This window comes from Sorex fumeus, unplaced genomic scaffold, assembly GCF_029834395.1.
Source record: "Sorex fumeus unplaced genomic scaffold, SorFum_2.1 ptg000032l, whole genome shotgun sequence".
Lineage (NCBI taxonomy): Eukaryota > Metazoa > Chordata > Mammalia > Eulipotyphla > Soricidae > Sorex > Sorex fumeus.
In genome coordinates, this window is record NW_026606089.1 from 8,530,455 (window position 1) to 8,550,795 (window position 20,341).

General features: G+C 40.3%; 1 pseudogene; it reads right to left on the reverse strand.

The window, feature by feature from the left end:
* Nucleotides 1-663: 663 nt before the first annotated feature.
* LOC130025815 (uncharacterized) lies at nt 664-762 on the reverse strand (annotated as a pseudogene).
* Nucleotides 763-20,341: the final 19,579 nt, after the last annotated feature.

Below are 20,341 nucleotides of genomic sequence, written 5' to 3' on the forward strand. Positions count from 1 at the left end.
TGGTAGCTCGTGTACTCATTCTCATTTGTTTCTGGAAACTTTTTATTTCCTCTTTGATTTCTTCTCTAAGCCAACAGTTGTTCATTACTTACCTTAGAGAAAATATTTCCTTGCTGAGCTTTAGTCTGTTTGATCTATTGAGAAGTGACAAAGTAGTGTTGAAATCTCCAACTAGTATAGTGTTGCTATCAATGTTTTTCTTTAAGTCAATTAGAAGTTGTTTTTAAGTATTTTGCTGGTCTGTCATGAGGAGAATCTACATTGAGGAGGGTGAGTTTTTTCTGATGTACAGATCCCATGATCATGAAGAAATGACCTTCACTGTCTCTTATAACCTATAGCCTGAAGTCCATGTGGTCTGATACTAGTATGGCCACTCCAGCTTTGTGGAGCTGTTCTTTTCTTTCTTGAAGAATTGTTTTCCAGCCTTTGAATTTGAGCCCATGGTTGCTTTGATTGTTCAGAAGTGTTTCTTCAGGCAGCAGAATGTTGGGTTCAGTTTTCTAATTCATCTTCCCATTCTGTGCCTCTGAATTGGCACATTTAGTCCATTGACATTGAGAGAGATTGTTGTGATGGGGATTTGTGCTATCTTTATGTAGAATTTTTGTACTTGTGGGGATTGTCTTAGCTTAAAGTCGCCCTGTTAATTCTTCTTGCAACAACAATATGGAACACTTTACAAGTTTGCATGTCATCTCTGTGCAAGGACAATGCTAATCTATGTATCATTTCAATTTTAGTATATATGTCATCAAATATAGTATGAGTTAATTTTTCCATATTTTTCTCTACTTATTAATTTGAGGGTTGTCCTTACTCACTCCTATGGCAGACAGTGATTCATAAGCAAGGTATGTATTTCAAAGCAGCTTGAATAGATAGATTTAGAACTTTAATGTCCCAGAAAGAAAAATATGGTTTTTACCATATTATCTTTTTCCATACCCAAGGCATCAGTTTTACAAAATAATTCTTTTGGAAGATAGTATATGAGTCTTGTTTAATGCCCTTCCCTGAAACCTTCATTAAGACCATTAAACTAGAGCCTTTTGCTGTTCTCACCTCAGTCCCTTGTACATCTCCAGGAAAAGGTGGATGGTGTTGTCTGCAATTTGACCACCTTGAATGTAAGTCGGATTTTTCTCCTGAATGAAGAGGTGAGGAGCATATTGATGATTTCATTCCACCTTATTACAAGTTCAACTTGAATGGAAGGTGAGACTCATGAGGCTCCTGTAAAGGACAGAAAAAAGGGTCTCAGTGAAGTTTAATGGCCAACACATATTAGCAACACAGATGACTCAAAGTAGCCTGTGTGCATCTTTGTGTATAGTGAGTTTCATATCTACTGATAGTGATTCTCAGTCATGACACACAGGCAAAAGAGACCTGTAATTAAAAATCTAGTTCTCTGAGCAGAGTGGGGTCTCTGAGGTGATTGAACAAGTGTATAGTAATTTATTACTAAGCACATAATTAGTTTGAATGATGTGTACTTTTCGATCTAAAATTAATTCCAAATATGTCTAAAATTACAGTGTCCTGACCCCACACCTGACTTTCCTCACCTGGGCACCTTGGAGGGGTCGGGGTGAGTTTCCCTCACCTCCTGATTAGAGCCCCGGTAGCTGATGAACTCTGCTACCAGCTATAGGTACGCTTAAGACCACTCTCCCCAAGCTTGAAGGAGCCTCATGCATGAAGGAATTGGAAGCAGAACATGTGTAAACACACAAAAAATAAAAGGCCGGTGGTCTGGCCGTTTCCCCACTCCACGAAGGTCAATGGCGATGGTCAGGAGATGGAAGGAAATGGGGGCCAGGCTGGTTGTTCCTAGCAGCAGGTTATTACATGGAAGAGATGTATGACATGGAGGCCTCAGGAATCCTCAAGCACGTGCGCTCTGTGAGCCCGGAAGTTCCCCTTATATAGATCATAGAACCTCTAAAAGGCGCATTACAGTGAATTCATAAAAGGAGTTACAGAAAGAACATTGAGGCAGCAATCCATACGTTGTTTCTTTACATCCACATTGTTTCTTTACATCAGCAGGCCAGTAATACTGGCCTCTAGAAAGAAGATACAAAGCCAAACTGAAACCTTTCACAAGCACTTTCACAAGCTGTAAGCACCTTGATTTGCATCCCAAAGAACAGCCTGGCTAGAGCTGGGAATCTATATCCCAAAGATCAGTCCTGGCTAGCACCTGAGATCTGCAGATCTAAGACCAGCTAGGTTTCTGAGAGAAAAGGCAAACTGTCTCAATATACTGAAATCATTTACTGAAGGCAGTTTGAAGGGGAGAAACAGTCTCATCCAAGCTAGTCAGGACACACAGGAAAACAGCTTCTAGGAGGTGTTTCTCCTCTCCTTGTCCAACCAACATATAAGCATATATAATATTAATCATTTTGTATGAACACAGTAAGAAATGCATTGAGCTTATAGAATTGCTCTTCTAGGGCCATTTCAATCTCAGACTGCAGTGCTCAGGCCAGATATCTTTCCTATTCCTAGCAGCAGGGCCCCTAATGTCGTCGTTACTTTTGGATCATGACATCATTTGCCTATGATCCATCTCTTAACTTATAGTTAAGAATCGTGGCACCTTGGCCTGGCCCATCGCGATGCCACGGTAGCACATAACTTACCGGCTTGCCCTTGTTCCATGCAGTCCCACGTCGGGACCCTGCCCTTGGGGTACTAGGAAGTGAGGGCAACTGAGGCTTAGGTTGAGAAGGCAGATGCCCAGGAGTGAATAATATTCAAAGCCAATCAATTCCTAAGTTAAAAAGCATATTAAGTAATTGTCTTCCTGTACCAATACAAAAGGACATTGCATTAAGGTAAACTGCTCAAAACACACAAGGAGACGGAGGAAGGCAATATTAACTTACAGTATAGCTTCAGTGTCTAAGAAGGAGGAGACCTTACAAATTGGTTGGGGAAGAGAGCATAGAAGTGGTTACAGACAGACAAAGTAATGGGAGAGTCTCGGGAGCACTGTGATGGGTGCAATTTGATAAACCTAAGCTCCGTATACTCCAACAGAACCCAGGTGTATGGGAACAGGGGATGAGATCTCCAAAGCTGCTCAGATCAAGACTGGACCCCCTCCATCAAGATCCACCATCTTCTAGTAGCTAAATGTTACAACCACGAACTGCCCCTGGAGCCATGTCATCCCATCAATGGCCAAGATCCAGAGACTGGATATTGTTGATAAGGTAACAACTCTTATTGTTCAGTTCTCACTCTCAGAGAACCTGGTAGGCTTCTGCGAGTATCATGCCTGCATGGCAGAGTCTGTGTTTCTGGTCACTGTTTCTTTTGAGGTACAGAAGCTGCTTAATTTAAGATAGTCCTCTTTGTTTATCTCTGTTTCCAGTTGCTTGGCAAGTGGCGTGTTATCTTTGAAGATACCTTTAACTTCAATATCGTGGAGGGATATGCCGACTTTGTATTCAATGTACATGAGGGATTCTGGTCTGATTTTGAGGACTTTGACGCATTTTTATCTGACTTTTGTGCATGGTCTTAAGTAGAGGTCTGAGCCATTTTTTTTCCATGTAGCTGTCCAGTTTTTTCTGCACCGTTTGTTGAAGAGGACTCTCTTGCTCCACTTCACATTTCTTGCTCCCTTATCAAAGATTAGATGATTATATATTTGAGGGTGTGTGTCAGTATATTCAATCCTTTTCCAATGGTCTGCGGCTCTGCCTTTGTTCCAGTACCATGCTGTTCTCATTATTGTCACTTCATAGTAGAGTTTGAGGTTGGGGAAGGTGATGCCTCCATCGTTTTTTCCCCAAGAATTGCTTTAGCTATTCGTGGGCGTTTGTTGTTCCATTCGAATTTCAGGAGTGCTTGATCAATTTCTTTGAAGAATGTCATGGGTATCTTTATAGGGATCACATTGAATTTGTACAATGCTTTGGGGAGTATTACCATTTTGACAATGTTAATTCTCCCATTCCATAAGCAGGAGATATGTTTCCATTTCCTCGTGTCCTTTGTTATTTCCTGTTGTATAGGTCCTTTACCTCCTTAGGTTAGCAGATTCCAAGGTTCTTGATTTTTCTGAGGCACGATTGTGAATGGAATTGTTTTTTCATGTCACTTTCTTCTCTCTCATTATTTGCATATAAAAAAGCCATAGACTTTTGGGTATTGGTTTTATAGCCTGCAATTTTACTATGAAAGTCTATTGTTTCTAGGAACTTTTTTGGTAGAGGTTTTAGTATTCTTTAAATAGAGTATGATATCTGCTGTGAATAGTGAGAGCTTATTTCTACCTTTCGTACATGAAAAATCCTTAATATCTTTTTCTTACCTTATTTCTATTGCAAGTACTTCTAGTACCACCTTGAACAGAAGTGCCAAAATTAACTTTTACTTAGTACTTTTTGTCTGTAAATTTCTATGCTAAGAACAGTGGAATAAACAGTGATATCTTAGTAATTTACAAGTAAATTATGAAGACAGATAATATAAAATAATTTCTTTGTATAAATTTCCAAAATATGTCGCTTTTATTAAATACATTAAGAATAAATCATAGATCTTGATTATACCCTGAAGATTATTTACTTGTTAGAAGTTACCTTTCTAAAATGCAATAAAGTGACACATTTTGAAAATGTTGATTATTCGCTCATTAATTCAATGAATCTTTGTTAGTCTGGTGGTGCATTGCCTCCAGGAAGTCAACCTGTACCCTCAGGTGAGTGCATCAACAGTCTGATGGTGTCTTCATGCTTCCTGATAACCTCAAATGGCCACTGTGCATCTGGCTGGATCCCAAAACCTCAGGACTACGTTTCCCGAGAAATTAAACTCCCGAAAGATATGTGGGAGCCATGTTCACAAACCACCCCTGGCTCAGTTATACAAGCTAATGGATTGGTCTTGTTTCAGAGACCCATAAACAAATCTTGAAAGAGATCAAAAGCCACAGTTAACCTTGGACCTGCAAAAGGATGAACACACTAGGGTAAATCGAGGGAGGCAGGTTAGTTGGGTGCCCACCCAACCAGAACCATTGCAGCCACTTGCTCCCACAATCCAAAATCGCCACCATGCCCTCGTCTGGTTTCCAACTTCTCAGGATGGCTCTCACTGAAATATAACAGCTGAAAATTCAGATATGCGGGTTTTGTGACTGAAATCTCCAGGCTTTCTCTGGGTCACAATGGGCATCCCATCCCCACTGCCCTGTAGTTATGGAAGCCTCAGCAGTCATTTCCATACCTCAAAGCTACTCCAGCCTTAGCTTCCTGATAAAAATACTAAATTCCTTTAACAAACATGATGAACAAACATGAGACCCATGATGCACAAAATAATAAGGAGACAGAGAGAAACAATTAAAGAGCCTGCCATAGAGACAGGCATGGGGTGTGGGTAGGGTGTTGGGGGATGGTTTTACGGAACCAGGAACATTGTTGGTGGGAAATGTACAATAGTGGAGGGATGGATGTTGGATCGTTGTATGACTGGAAGCAAATTATGAATAGATTTGTAATAGTCTATCTCACAGATATTGAATAAAACATTAAAAATATATATGCTTCATTTGTACCTCAGGCCACTGATAGAACATTAAAACCCAGCATATCTATTTTTGTGTTCTCTGTAGGAAAAAAAATGTTACTCACCTGTGTGCCAATAGCTTGAAGAATGCTATACCCTAAGATACATCCTTGACTGTCAATAACATGAATAAGTAATTGCAGCTATGTTATGTTTTAGAATCAGTTCATGGACAAGAAATCAAGAGGAGGAAGTGGAAAAGAGCATCAGTTTTGAATGGATAATGTTTATAATGTTTGAGGAGCATGCAAGGGAGAATAAAGATTTGGCATGAGAAGAGGGAAGAAACAGAAGAGTGAAGTACTAATAAGTATCATGAGAAAAATGCAAGGGAGGACATTTCCTGGCAAGTGTCACACTTTGTTGAGATTTTGGTGAGGATAAGTATTAGAAAGTATCTTTCCCATTTAGTGGTAAAAAGGTAAATTTGATGGGTGCATTTAAAAATTACTTTAAAAATGAGAATCTCCAAAAGATACACAGTTACAAAGTTGCTCATAATTGATTTTCAGTCATGTAATGTTCTAGCACCCTTCCAGTATAATGGGGGCATTTTTGAAGGAATATCCCTGGTGGGAAGACTAGGGCATCTGAATCTTAACACATTTCACCAAATATATGATCTCTTCTCACATGATATACCCTTTCTCCCCTGCTTCTTTGATTTATGTTTTCATACAATATTTCCTTGTGAAACTCACCTCAAGTAAGGGTCCCTATTTAAGACAAGTACATGTTTCTGGGGCATTACATATTTTTCGGTTGCTGGAAGAGTCTCTATAGCAATGCTCAGGAGGTGTGTGGGCCCCACAGACAATTCTCAGAAAACGTGGTCATGGTGCTTGGGGTCCTCCTATGCTATACAGTCTTTGATACTCTGGCAATCAGGTGGTGCTGGGAGTCAAATTGAGTGCATGTGAGGCAAGTTCCATAAGCACTACACTATCTCCTGCGGCCCTGGGTATTAGATTGATGTCAGCATTCGAGGTCCTCCCTTTTGTCAGAAAGCAGAAACTTGTGCAGGAGAAAGTGGAAGAGACCTTAGGGTATAGCTAGGTTGACTGAGTACATGGTGGTACCATTAAGATTGGAACATAAAGTAAAAATAAAACAAGAGAAATATCTAACAATAGCAAAGAGGGCTATAGTACTCAAAAAAAATATATTCTTAAACTAAGAATCTTCTGCACCTCCAAAGAAACAGTGACCAAAATACAAAGACAGTCTACAGAATGGGAAAGTATATTCACCGAATACACATCTGACAAGGGGTTGATATCCAGGATATACAAATACTGGTTGAACTCCACAAGAAGAAAACATCCAACCCCATCAAAAAATGGGGCAATGAAATGAACAGAAACTCTCTCAAAGAAGAAATCCGAATGGCAAAAAAGCACAAGAGAAAATGTTCTAAATCATTAATCATCAGGGAGATGCAGATCAAAACCACAATGAGATACCATCTCACACCTCAAAGACTGGATCACATTCAAAAGAACAAATGCAACTGATGCTGGCGTGGATGTGGCGAGATAGGGACACTCCTTCACAGTTGGTGGGAATGCCGACTAGTTCAGCCCTTTTGGAAAACAGTATGGACGTTTCTCAAAAAATTAGAAATTGAACTCCAATTTGACCCAGCGACACCACTCCTGGGAATATATCCCAGAGAGGTATAAATGTGTAGTCGAAGTGACATCTGCACTTATTTGTTCATTGCAGCACTCTTTACAATTGCCAGAAACTGGAAGAAACCTGAGTACCCAAGAAGAGATGACTGGTTAAAGAAACTTTGGTACATCTACACAATGGAGTACTATGTAGCTCTTAGAAAAGATGAAGTCATGAAATTTACATACAAGTGGTACAATATGGAAAGTATCATGCTAAGCGAAATGAGTCAGAAAGAGAGGGATAGACATAGAAAGATTGCATTCATCTGGGGGATATAAAGTAACAAAATATGAGATTAATACCCAAGAATAGCTGAGATCAACACCAGGAGGATTACTCCATAGCTTAGAGGCCAGCCAGGTATTCTAGGGGAAAGGGCAGTTCAGGTAGAGAAAGGAGCACCAAATGAAAGGTGTTTGGAGGATCCTCCCAGGAGGGGAGATGCATGTTAACAGTAGACTATGCACTGAACATGTTTGCCACTCAATGCCTCTTTTGCAGACCACAACATCCAAAAGAAGAGAGAGAACAAAAGGGAATGCCCTGCCAAAGAGGCAGGGTGGGGGTGTGGGGGGGATATTATCCATGGTGGTGGAAAATGGGTACTGGTGGAGGGATGGGTATTTGATCATTGTATGACCGAAACCCAAGCACAAAGATTCGTAAATCTACAACTGTACATCATGGTGCTTAACTATTAAAAATTTTTTTGAAAAGTTATTAAAAAAAGAAACATATGGGGCAAAGAGCTAGTGCAGTGTGTAGAGGGTGTTTACATTGTATGCAGCTAATCTGAGTTAAATCCCCAGAACCCTGAGCCTGCCAGAAGTAATTCTGGATAGAAAATCAGATGTGAGCCCGGAGCACATCTAGGTGCACTCCCCTCCCCACAAAAAAGGAAGAAAAGAAAAGAAAACATATAACTGATTCTTGAGTAAAATAGAGATTAAGGGTGCTAACTACTATATAACGTTTGAAAACCCCCAAATTTAATAGCGAGTCTGCTATTGACGAACAAGATGGTTTATTAATAGTATTTACTTACATTGTCTGCTAGTGGTGCTATATGTGGTCTGTAAATCTGTAAATTTGATACATTTAAAAATTTTATAATGGATTTTATAATAGACTTTATAATACATTGGTATTTTGTGTTTAATAAGTGACAAATTATATCTCTACTTTGTGGGTTATTTGGGCCATAGTATGTGGTGCTTGGGACTTCGGACTCTGTGCTCAATGGTCATTTCTGGTGGTGCCAGCCATTAATTTGGGTTGACTGTGTGCATGGTACGTGCTTTAACCCCTATACTAAGTCTGGGGTCCAATCAAATCAATTATCTGCATATATTTTATACATGCATGCCATAATTTTCTTAGATTTTTGATTATTCTAGGATATACTGATCATCTTTAATTATTCCACATCAATACCAATGTCCAAAAATGTTTCAAAATATAATTAATGAAAAAAAATCATATAGAAGTTCAAATTTGTGTTGTTCGTGAGATAAGTATATTAAGAAGAAATAGAACCACAAGAAACATACAAGTAAAATGAAGGTACATTTCTTTGGAGTCTTTAAATTATGTATTTATATTAGTATATATACAAGTATAATTTTTAAAAAATAAATTTCAGTGAAAATAAAATTTTTGAGTTTTGTTAATTGTAATGTTGTACTGCTAAGTATATATTTATGTGAACATTTATATATATATATTTGTCTATTTTTCTGATTGTTTACTTAAGATCTGTAGTTAAAAGCTAACTTACTGATGACAGGGTATGTGGCTCAGGGCTAAAGCACTTGGCTTGCATGTATAAAACTTTGGGTTGGCCTCCTGCAAGGCAAATGCCCTACCCACTGTGCTGTAAACGTTATATAAAATATACTAATAATAAGAGCTAATGATGTTGGTGAACAGTGCAATATAAATGATTACTTAGTAATTTTCTTGATTTATTAATGAAATATGTAAGCTCTTGAGTATAATGGGAGTATTTTTCTAACGTAAGAGTCTGAGGAAGGTGAAACTGTTATAACTGTACTGTAGGATTCCATCTCCCTAGCCTGCTTCATTCTACCTCTCTCTCTATCCAATCCGGTCTTCTTCTTGGAAATCTGACCTCGTGATTGGCTAGCCTCAACCTTTCAACTGCCTATTTTATGACATCATTCTCTCATCAAACCAACCAACAACTGGTAGAATCTTGGGGTTCCCATGCAGGTGTTTGTAAACAAATTTGAAACATCATGTCAAGTGACCAGTGACCAATAGCTGGAATGGTGGGTACCACTTTATTTACCAGATGGTTACCTTAGACAAACACTGAAATGCCATACAAATTTTATTTATTATAATATATTTTTAACAAATTGAAGAGATGCATCATAGTTAATTGGTTGTTAATAAAAGTTATGAAGTTTGAGATGCTGTGGTTGTTTTGGGGAGAGGCCGGGGGTTGAAGGATGGCATGGGAAAGAAAAGGAAGTTATAGAGAGGACAAAGGGGGAATACACAAGACTCTAAGAAAGATAAACTTGGTCCAGGGTTCTACAGCCCATAAGAAATTGCATGGGCCTGATGAAGAGTGGGGTAGAGTCAGAGGAATAGTATTGCTGACAGGGCATTTGCTCTGCAAGCAAGAAGGACCCAGTTCAATTCTTGCAATCCTTTAGGGTCCCCAGAGACCCACCAGATGTGAAACTTGAGCGCAGGGCCAGGAGTAAAACCAGAGCACAGTCAAGTATGCCCCATCCCTGGTGTCCTCCAAAAAAAATGGGATAAATGACACAGTCTGGGGACTAGGATTAAAAGAAAAAAATTGGAATAGGCTAAAGAAGGCAGATGAGTCAAAGGTGACCCAAAATAAAGTTAAAATTCTTTCATGGAGGATGTGTTTATGCCTCAGGGCCACTTTTGGAAAATAATGAAATTTGAGACACATCTCTAAAAGGTTTGGGTGGTCTAATCATAAATGATGGCTGGTGGTTGTGAACACATATACTGGGGAATGAACCTTCCAGATGAGTGGTAAACGCCCTCAGACTCATTCAAGGATGACTCTTAACAGGGACCAAGCCAAGAGAACAGTTGCAGCATGAAGCCTGAAGATGAGCTCCTGGGAGATGCAAAGATAAGTCACCATGTCCTCTGGCCCTCTGTTCAGCACCCCTACCTGCACCATTTCCCTTATTCCCAACAATATTCAGAGTCGCTATCACGGTGACACTTTGCTAGCTAGTATCAACAATGAGGTTCATTGCCTCTGTAAGTCTTTGCATTTGTAAACTCCCCGCTGTGGTCAAGCCTGCTTTCAGGCAATGGCATCTGGACATTTCTATCAGGGGGAGCTCAAATTATATTACCTTGAGGGGCTGCACTGTGGTCTTCCATGGTCCCTGGTGCCTGTAGCCTTCTCTACACATCGCGTTTAACTGCAGCTCACACAAAAACCAACGTTATAAGTGTCGTTGGGGCTGTGTTGGCGGATGTACCGGACTAAGACATGCTCACTAGGTCACCACTCCCAAAGCGGTTGGTACCGCTTAACCTTGATCCTGGAAGTTGGTGGTGGAAAGAGATGGTCCTAGGAGAGTTAATGGGGTGATGGATGGATGGCAAGGAAACCGTGAAGGGTAGGGAACTGCACAGCTGGTGATCATCATAGGAGAGTTGGTAGATGTGTTTTAATTACATTAAAATGTTTTTCGAAAAAGATAAGCAAAACAAAAATATGAAAACATGATAGGCTCCAAAGAACAGGTTACATATAAGACCGAAAGAGCTGAAAGGGCTGTCATTCCTTCTGGAGCTTTCAATCATACCATTTACGAAAGTTGGTATTTTCACGTTACTTAGCTGTGGAGAGGAATAACGAGAAACAGAATGCCACCAGAAAAGCAAACTGAATGACCACCTTTCATAAAAGCCAGGTGAAAGGTGTTCACATGGATCCCAAATGCAAGTGGGTTAACAGGAACATATATTTAATTAAGTCTGCTTGGTACCAGTAACTACTTTTGTGGAAATGGAGGAAAACGAATGCAGTTTCTGACACACTGAGAATAAACTGCAAACAAATTTTCCCAGGAAAGGGTAGTTGACTGGCTGGGAACAGAGCAACTTGAATAGTGTTTTGCTACCTTTCATGTATGACTAGAGGAAAATGATCCCAGTAAACTCTCGAAACTAACAAACTTCAACTCTCTTGAAGGAAAGTTGTATTCAGTGAGGAAAAAATGCTGAGAGAAAAGTCTGAAATGATGGAAAAAGAGACAATATGTGCAAAAGGAAGGACTTGACATTTGAGTTCCTCTGAAAACAAAGCTTGAAATAAAAGATCTGGTGAGCACATGATTTACTGAGAATGGGATGTGAGAGGAAAAGAGTGATATCAGGGATGTGAACAAGGAACATCCAAATTAAGAAAGACTTTGCTAGCTGATTACCCCATGGGCCACATGGTTCCAAGACTACCAGAACTTACCAAGGAATTTAGTTTAATTTTCTTTCTTTCATATGGTCAATTACAACATGTATTTTTTGCATAATTCAATGACACTTTAGAGTGTCCATTTCTTTCCCAATATTCTTTTCACTTGTGTAAGCATCTTAAACAGCTGCTGGATAACAGAAGTATTTGATCAGACTTCTTTTTTTACTATAAGTTTAGTTGAGATTCCGGAAAACTAGATCTAAAGTGAAGTTTGTTTTGATTAGTAGAAGTAGAATAGCGAGGACTAGGGATGGAATTATTGATTATAGTGTACCATATTCAGTTCCTAATAGGACAAGTCAAGGACAGTGTCCCAAATAGACTATTGAAAAAGATATCCATCTCTTTTTAACATGGAAATTCAGCATATTTTATATTAAATTAAAAATAAATTAATATTCCTGCATTTGGTCTTTTAAAAACATTCAAGGTTGGTTAAGGAATCAAACATTGCCGATGAAATCATAACAACTTAATCATAAAATCCTGATTACTACTTAAGTGTCCAAGAATGTCAGTGCTAAGAATTATTTCCGTTGATCTCACTAGTACATATGATAGGCATATGAATAAATCTGATATGATATGATAGGCATATGAATAAATCTGTGGGAATAAATAATTGGTATCTAATTTAGAGTCTCACCATACATGGTTGTGGGTATTGTGAAATATATTTTCATAATTTTGCAATAAGATCTCGGGGTGTGAATCCTTGAATCATAAATACCTTTTCATATGTTCCAGCACTACCTTCTCCCACGTTAATTACTATATATATGACCTCCTAAGGAGTATATGATCTCCTAAGGAGTCATTGCTTTTTTCACTTTGTTTTAGTCTTTCTCTCTCTATTTTCAAATGTAAGTTATCTGCATCAAATCAAGGTGCATGTATTTGGTGTGGCAGTTTTAATCTTTATGAGTTATTTATATTTTATTCATTTATTTTTTAATTGAATAACCATAAGATGGGCCATTACAAAGCTATTTTATGCAATTTAATTTTTAATCCTTTCAGTGAAGCCAGGGAAAATCTCTTACTCGGGAAATTCAGAATTTCCATATTTCAAGTGAATCAAAACTGATTGTTTTGTATTTTTTTATTTTTTTATTATTTTTTTGATAGAAACGGGACCACCAAATAATGGGTGTTGGGAGGATCCTCCCAGGATGGGAGATGCACGCTGAAATTAGACTCTAGACCGAACATGATTGCCACTCAATGCCTCTTTTGGTGCCGTGTAATCCCATCAGCGGCCAAGACTCAGAGACTACAAAATGCAGCTCCTGGACGAGACCAGTGCAGTCAGTCTCCTGCCCCTGCGCCTGGCTGTTCCTCGCCGGGGTCCCTTGGAGGGGAGCGGGTTGAGCTTTCCTCCCCACCCCGACCAGGGCTCCGGCAGCCGAAGACCTCCAGGACCAGCCACCACCATGCTGAGACCACTCTCCGCACACATGAAGGTACTGGCAGAGGGACAAAGCCACGCGGGTTCCGGGGCCGAGATCTCCAAGCCTACTCGAATTGGAGTCGAGCATCCTCCACCCAGCTCCTCCAAATTCCAGTAGGCGGGGGTCACACCCACCACCTGGCCCCCTGGCGCCGTGTAATCCCATCAGCGGCCAAGACTCAGAGACTACAAAATGCAGCTCCTGGAACCGCGCGGCTGCATTCGCGGCCGCGCGACATCTTATCAGAACATATTTTTATGATATCTCATTATCTCATTCCTACTCTGGACAAACTTGCAGGCTATCGAATATAGCCTGCCCACAGGGCAGAGTCTGGCAAACTCCCCGTGGCGCACCAAATATGCCAAATACCAGTAACAATGATGGGTCTCATTCTCCTAAAAAGCCTTGAATATAATCTCAGGGCTAGGATGAAAGAGACGTTACTGGGGCCTGCTCGAGGCAATCGACGATTAACAGGATGATGAATGAATGAATGAATGATGAATTGTTCCCCTCTTCTGTTTGCTTAGGTCCGGGACTTGGCCTCTCCCCTTGCTGTTCTTTCAAGAAGCCAGAGAGACGTCTTTAGGCAGGAAGAGCAGCTCAGCGGCAGGGTCTCTTGGATGGGTTTGGTGCCATCTTCTTTCAGAAATTGATTTAGTGTTTCTTACCAATCTGAAAATGGCTTGGGATTTAAAATGAAGGTCACGTAAAGAACTGAGTGTTGAAAGGAGGAAAAGGATAAGCATGATAACCTTTCAGTACCTGTATTGCAAACCATAATGTGCAAAAGGAAAGAATGGGGGAGGGCAGGAGAAAGAGACAGACAGCGAGACAGACAGACACAGAGACAGAGAGAGACAGACAGACAGACAGAGTCAGAGAGAGAAGAAAAGTGTCTGCCATAGAGCACAGAGGCTGGCTGGGTGTGGGTGGCAAGAGGGAAAATGGGGACATTGGTGGTTGGAAATGTACATTGTCATGAAGGAATGGGTGTTGGAACACTATGATGGAAACTCAATCACAACTTTGTAGCTGTGTATCTGTGTAATTGTGCATTTAATTTAAAAATTTTAAAGAAAAAAATAAGATTTCAAATGAAAAATTTGAGAGATTTCTGAAGAAATAGGCATTCTGGAAGAAACCTCACTGCTTGAGCAACAAAACTTTCAGACAGGGCAATTTCAAAATTTCAAAAATTCCCATATTAAAGCAGTCAGAAGCAAAACCCCTGTTGTGTCCCCATCCAGAAGAGTGAGCTGCACACACTCTTTACCATAGCCAGAATCTGGGAAAAACCTGAGTGCCCCAGAAAAGAAGACTGGTTAAAGAACCTTGCCACAATGGAGTACCATGTCGGGGTTAGAAAAGATGAAGTCATGAAATTTACATACAAGTGGTACTACATGGAGAGTATCATGTTAAGCAAAACGAGTCAGAAAGAGAGGGACAGACAGAGCAAGATTGCATTCACCCGGAGAACATAAAATAACAAAATAGGAGACCAACTCCAAGAGTGGCCGAGGTTAGTGTCAGGAATTTTTCTTCATAGCTTTGAGACCAACCACACACGCTAGCAGAAAAGGCAGCTCAGATAGAGAATGGAGCACCAAATAAAGGGTGTTGGGAGGATCCTCCCAGTATTGGAGAGCATGCTGAACATAGACTATAGACCAAACATGATTGTCACTCAATGCCTCTTTTGCAAACCACAACACCTAAGAGGAGAGAGAGAACCAAGGGGAATGGCCTGCCACAGAGTCAGGGTGGGATGAGGGAATGGGAGATGGGAGGGAGACTGGGGCACATTGGTGGTTGGAAATGGGCACTGGTGATGGGATGGGTATTTGATCATTGTATCATTGAAACCCAAGCACAAAAATTTGTAAGTCTACAACTGTACCTCATGGTGTCTCAGTAATAAAAATTTAGAAATTAAAAATAAAAAAAATTGGAACTTAATCACTTAATCACTTAACTTTCCGTTAGTCGTCGATTTGCATGAGCGTACGCCAGTAACATCTCCATTTATCCCTGTCGCGTGCTAGTGTAGCCCAATGCCATCTGTTCGCTCCAGGAACATGAATGGCCTCAAAACGATCGTTCATGATCTTGATGAAGAAGTCTGACGATCTGGAAGGTGGGTGGCCACGCGGTCTTCTGACATCCCATGGAATCCAGTCGGTAACAGCTCTAGTCCAGCAGTCATCTTTAAATCTCATTACGTGACCAGCCCATCTGACACCTTGGAAAATGAGACAGCGTCCCTGATTCTTGATCTTAGAAGGATGTCAGAACACTGGATTCTTTCTCTCATTTGAGTGAAACGTGATATTCCAAGCATAGCTCTTTCTATTCTTCTTTGGGAGACCTGAATAGCGTTCTCATCTTGTTTGTGTAGGGCCCAGGTCTCTGAGGCATATGTTAATGCAGGAAGAACAGTGGAATCAAAGAGATGTGCCTGGAGCCAGAGGTTCTTCGTCCTCTTAGCTATTTCTTCGACGTTCTTGAAGGTGTTCCAAGCCTCTGTCTTCCTCCTGTGCAGCTCGGGTACCAGGTCATTTGTCATGTTGACCTCTCGACCTAGGTACACATAGCTGTTGCGATCCGAGATGGTCCTTCCATTGAGAGCGAATGGGGCGTCAGGAACAAGGCTGTTTCTCATAAACATTGTCTTCGTAAGATTCAGCTGTAGTCCTACCTTTCCACACTCACGGTCAAAGTCGGCCAGCATTTGTGCAGCTTGGCTGATGTTTGGTGTTATTGAAACAATGTCATCAGCAAAGCGGAGGTGGTGTAGTTGCCGACCATCTATCTTCACTCCCATTCCTTCCCATTCCAGTCGTCGCATGATGTTCTCAAGGGAGGCTCTGAAGAGTTTCGGTGAAATGGTATCACCCTGCCCCACCCCTCTCTTGACATCAACGATCACTTCTTTGTAGAATGGTGAGATTCTGGTAGTGAATCCGCAATACAGCTCTCGGAGGATCCTGATGTATTGTGCTTGAATGCCCTGATTGGCTAGGGCTTCAATGACCGCTTCCGTCTCAACAGAATCAAAGGCCTTCTTTAAATCAATGAATGTTAAACAGAGCAGCATCCTGAACTCCCGAGAAACCTCAATGAGCTTGGTTATTGTGTGGATATGGTCGATGGTGCTGAATCCTTTGCAGAACCCTGCTTGCTGTCATGGTAGTCCTTCATCTAGTGTTCTGCCAATCCTATTCAGGATGACTCGAGTGAACAAATTATAGATGACAGACAATAGGCAGATCGGGCGATAGTTGCCAATGTCATGTATGTCTCCCTTCTTGAACAGTAGTACGGTCCTGCTGGTTTTCCATTGGGACAGAACCTTGCATTCTGGCAGGTAGCGAGTGAAGACCCGAGCCAGTGTATTGATGAGTACTGAAGGCAGGTTCTTCAGGTATTCAGGACTGACCTTGTCTGGGCCGTGTGCTGTTTTCTTCTTTACCAAGGAAATGGCGTGTCGGATTTCGGAAGCGAGAACCTTGGGAACGACATATTCATGCTGTGGAATTTGGTATGTCGGCAAGTGGACATGGCTATTGAAGAGATTTGAGTAGAAGTCATGGATAATCTTCTCCATTGCCGTTCTGGAGGATGTGATGGATCCATCAGGACGTCAGAGGGCAGTCATCTTGGTCTTATAGTTGGTGAAGGACAGGCGGGCCTTACAAATACGTTTCCTGGCTTCTGCCGCATCTACCAGTACTTCTGCTCTTCTCTCTTTGAGGTCTTCCTTGATCGCATCTCTGCACTGCTTTACGAGCTCGGACGTTAGCGTGCGGATGCCTGAGGTATGCGCCAAACCACGCTGGCAAATTAGCTCAAGAGTTTTCGAAGATAGGCGATTTTTTTGTGGCTATCTCTCTTTTGGCGTTCCTCGCACATTCATGGAGGTGCTGAACCAGTCGATAGTATTCCTAGTCAATGTTGTCAACAATGGCATCTTCCCATGTTGCCGCAATAGTACCAAAGAGTTCCCAGTTGGTGGTCATTCTGGGAGTTCTGTTTTTGAACTTTGCAACCCTTTCTCCCTGCTCTGTGAAGTAGAATTTTGCACGAAGGAGACGGTGGTCCGATCCCGTTCGAAATTTTGGGGCAACAGCGACATCAGTAAGGCAAAACCGTCGATTGAATATGATGTGGTCTATTTCGTTGTGGAATCATCCACCGGGAGACTCCCATGTCCATCATTTATATTCTGCCCTCTGGAACTGGGAGTTACCATGAATGGTCTTGGTCGACATGATGAAGTCAGACAGTCTCTCACCCTGTTCGTTCCATTGTAGGCCATGGGTCCCCATGGGAAGTTTTCAGCTGATCTTCTCGTTCCTATCTTGGCATTAAAATCACCCACAATGATCTTGTAGAAGGTGTGGTCTTCTTTATAGAACTTCTCTAGCTCCATGTAGAACTTCTCGGTTTCTCTTTCATCATAATGAGATGTTGGTGCGTAGACAACGAAGATAGAAACTGCAGGCAGTGAGTCACATCTATTCAAATGAAAACGTCCGATTCGGGTTGTTAGGCATTCGAATGTATCAATGCTCTTGGCCAAGTTTGTGTTGACAAGGACACCGATGCCTCCAACATCACTTTTATGACATGTTCCGAGCAACAATTCTTCTCCAGTGTCGAAAATGGTGAGATTCGTGCCTTCTAGTCTCGGTCAGACCAATGATGTCGTATTGATCATTCGCGCTTGTAACATCAGGTCCTCAATGGATGCATCTGATGCTAGCGTACATGCATTGAAAGTGGTGGGAAATGGGCACTGCTGAAGGGATGGGTATTTGATCATTGTATCATTGTACATTGTATCATTGAAACCCAAGCACAAAAATTTGTAAGTCTACAACTGTACCTCATGGTGTCTCAGTAATAAAAATTTAGAAATTAAAAATAAAAAAATTGGAACATAATGTAAAAATAAAACAAGAGAAAGATCTAACAATAGCAAAGAGGGCTATAGCATTCAAAACGTTGAGAAACAGGCACTTTGGCAAGTATTTTTAAGTAAGCATCCTGGAGAGAATATAGCATTTTGAGTGAACAAATCTACTCTATGGATTCCTCTCATCCTTGAAATGGTAAAGGACAATGTGTTACAGTTACCAATTTGCAAATAAGATATATAGCACCTATTGCTTGCTAGGTTTCTATGCTTTATCAAGTTTTATTCTAATTTTAAATTTACTTTAATAAATAAAACAGTATTTGCCTGCATGAAACTTTTTAATTAAACTTTTTAATAGAAATGAGTTTTAATTATTAAAAATGCTTTATTCACATGTAATTTTCTAAAAGAAACATATAGGCCAAAGAGCTAGTGCAGCATGTAGAGGGTGTTTACCTTGTATGCAGCTAACCTGAGTTCAATTACCAGAACCCTGAGCCCACCAGGGGTGATCTCTGGATACAGAGTCAGAAGTGAGCCAAGAGCTCATCTGGGTGCGCTCCCCTCCCCACATAAAAGTAAGAATAGAAAAGAAATACATATAACTGATTCTTGAGTAACACAGATCATAAGGGTGCTAACTCCTCTATAACGTTTGAAAACCCCCAAATTTAATAGATAGTCTGCTATTGACGGGCTGGAGCGATAGCACAGCAGTAGGGGGTTTGCCTTGCACGCAGCCAACATGGCTGACCTGAGTTCAATTCCTCCGCCCCTCTCGGAGAGCCCGGCAAGCTACCAAGAGTATCTCGCCCACACGGCAGATCCTGGTAAGCTCCCAGTGACGTAATCGATATGCCAGACACAGTAACAACAAAGTCTCAAATGGAGACGTTACTGGGCCCACTCGAGCAAATCGATGATCAACGGGAGGGCCTTTACCTTTACCTTTACCTGCTATTGACCAAGAAGATGGTTTTCTTATAGTATTTAATTCCATTGTCTGCAAGTAGTGATATGTGTGGCCTGTCAATCTGTGAATTTTAATAAATTTAAAAACTTATAATGAATTTTATAATAGACTTTATAATAAATTTGTATTTTATGGTAGTAAGTGATAATTTATAATTCTACTTTTGTGGGGTATTTGGGCCATAGTATGTGGTGCTTGGGACTTCAGACTCTGTGCTCAAGGGTCATTCCTGGTGGTGCCAGCCATTAATTTTGGTTGACTGTGTGCATGGTAAGTGCTTTAACCCCTATACTAAGTCTGGGGTCCAATCAAATAAACTATCTGCATATATTTTATACATGCATGGCATACTTTTTCTTAGATTTTTTTTTATAATTTTAGGTTATATTGATCATCTTTAATTATTTCACATCATACCAATGTCTAAATATTTTCAAAATATAATTATTGAAAAAAAGTCTCACATAAGTCCAAATTTGTACTGTTCATGGGATAACTATATTAAGAAGAAAATAGAACCACAATAAACATATAAGTAAAATGGAGGTACATTTTTTGGAGTCTTTCAATTATGTATTTATATTAGTCTATATATAAGTATGATTTTTAAATAATCAATTTCAGTTACTATAAAATGTTTATTGTGATTTTATAATTGTAATGTTTTACTGCGAAGATAACACTGATCTGAACTCTATATCTCTTTGTCTACTTTTGTAATTGTTTACTTAAGATCAATTCTTAAAAGCTAACTTACTTGTGACGTGATATGTAGCTCAGGACAAAAGAACTTGGCTTGCATGTATGAAACTTTGGTTTCTATTCTTCGCACTACAGAAACAAAAGCAAAATCATTAACTGTGATTGGAAATATGCCTCGGTGGTAAAATATTTGCCTCACATTTCTGAGGTTATGGGTTTTATCCCTGAATTTCCATATACACACACAAAAGCTAACTTACAACAAAGTCTCACGCTGGAGACATTACTGGGCCCGCTCTAGAAAATCGATAAACAACGGGAGGACAGTGACAGTGACAGTGACTTAAAGAACTTTAAACTGCTTTAAACTATATATTGCCTAACTATTATACAGATTTAATTCTCAATAAAATAACTTTAAAAGGCCTATTTTCTAGCATCTTTGCTAGGGAAAGATAGCACCTGATTTTCCAATATATGTAATTTGGGGGGAAATTTTAATTTCTCATTTT